Below are 1880 nucleotides of genomic sequence, written 5' to 3'. Positions count from 1 at the left end.
CGTCGGGCTGGGTTGAGAATGGGGGAAGGATTTGCTCTGGAGACGAGGATTTGAAGGCTGTGGAGACTGAGTTCTTAGACGTTTCTGATCTCAGGCCTGAGTACAACGTCTACAAAGCTGTGTACACTCTGGCATACGCACTTGATGAGCTGCTGAGGTGTGAACCAGGAAAAGGGCCTTTTAGTGAGGAAAGCTGTGCAACTTTGCAAACACTTCAACCATGGCAGGTACAGTAAACGTTACAGGTCTTTGACAGTTCTGTCCTGGGTCTTCCTCTGGGTCTCCTCCCAGGGACATGTACCTCATTCTCTCCTCCAGGAACATCCTCTTGATGTGGTGGAGCAGTGGCTCAACTCTGTGCCTCACTCAGATGACCAAGCTTCTCACCCTATTTCTAAGGGAGAGGAGAGGAAACTCATTTCAGCCACTTGTATCCTAAACAAACTCTTTCTTTAGAGCTAGAGCTTGTGACCACAGATAAGGGTGGACAGACCAGGATCAAACCCACCTCCACTTGGGGCAGCGCTTCTTTCTCAACCTGTAAAATTCCACCCATCCATCCATTTTCTAGCACTCTTGTCCCTTAAAGGGGTCAGGAGTTTTGCTGACCGGGCAAGAGGCGGGGTTCACTCGGGACAGGTCGCCAGTATGTCGCAGGGCAACACAGAGACAAACAACCACGCACACACACTTAGGGAGAATTTAAAGAAACCAATTAACCTGACAGTCATGTTTTTGGACTGTGGGAGGAAACCGGAGTACCCGGAGAAAACCCACGCATGCACAGGGAGAACATGCAAACTCCATGCAGAAAGACCGGGGTCGGGAATCAAACCCAGAACCTTCTTGCTGCAAGGCAACAGTGCTACCCTTCATACTCCTCTGTGGTCTACTCCAGAGAAAACTGGAGATCATGGTATAATAAAGGCAACAGAACCACATCATCTGCAAAAAGCAGAATTGTGTTCCTGAGGACATTGCAGCAAACATCTTGGCTGTAAATAGACATTCTGTCCAAAAAGATTATGAACAAAACCAACGACAAGAGCAAGCATGGCGAAGTCCAACTCTCGCCTGAAATTAGTTTGACTTTCTCACTTTCTAACAAAACACTGGTGATAAATGGAGCTTAAAGGCCTTCATCAAGAGACCTGCTAATTCGTACACCCAAACTCCCCCCACAAGGTATCTGGGCTCTCTCTTAGCAATAGTTTGATGAGTTCAATCATCTGGGGGCTCTGAGTAGAGCCATAGTTTCTCTACATCGAGAGGAACCAGTTGAGGTGTTTCAGGCTCAGATAGGACTGCATGTCACGAGTATAAAGTCTCTGACAACTTACTTTATAAGCTTATTGGTGCACTAAAATGTCTCTTCCATGATTAAGCGGCTGCCCATTGAGGGCTAGGTGGTTGTCTCTCTACCAACATAAAACATTTCTAAGATTGTTTTAAGAATAATTCTATACTCTTTTACAGTATGGTCATAGTATTACATATCAACATCAACACGGCACTGGATAACATTATTATTTTCTCATTTGCCTTCCATTAGCTGGTGTATTATCTAGAGAGGGTTAATTTCACCACATCATTYGGTGACCAAGTGTCATTTGATGAGAATGGTGATGCCTTACCAATATATGACGTCATGAACTGGCTCTGGCTCCCTAATGGACAAACGAAAGTTCAACATGTAGGCGACGTAAAAATGTCGCCTTTTAATGGYGAACAACTCACACTTGATGGAGACAAAATCTTCTGGAACTTTGAATCGAAAAAGGTGACTCTTTTCTTTTTGTCCCTTTTTCAACTTGTAAAGTCACTCTAATGAGAAWTGTATACTTATTTTTCCTCCTATAGCCACCGCGGTCAGTGTGCAG

At 45.0% G+C, this 1880-nt stretch overlaps 1 protein-coding gene and 1 long non-coding RNA gene across 2 annotated transcripts in view; both read left to right on the top strand.

Annotated features, from left to right (window-relative positions):
* LOC103474263 (extracellular calcium-sensing receptor-like) overlaps nucleotides 1–1880 on the top strand; it is an 18223-nt gene that overhangs the window by 14742 nt on the left and 1601 nt on the right. The gene's annotated exons all lie outside the window — the stretch shown is intronic.
* LOC103474232 (uncharacterized) lies at nucleotides 7–1880 on the top strand. The gene is made up of 3 exons (XR_535131.1): nucleotides 7–227; nucleotides 1553–1780; nucleotides 1861–1880. It is a non-coding gene; the product is annotated as an uncharacterized LOC103474232 (long non-coding RNA).

This window comes from Poecilia reticulata, linkage group LG13, assembly GCF_000633615.1.
Source record: "Poecilia reticulata strain Guanapo linkage group LG13, Guppy_female_1.0+MT, whole genome shotgun sequence".
Lineage (NCBI taxonomy): Eukaryota > Metazoa > Chordata > Actinopteri > Cyprinodontiformes > Poeciliidae > Poecilia > Poecilia reticulata.
This window is presented reverse-complemented; position numbering and strand designations above follow the sequence as displayed.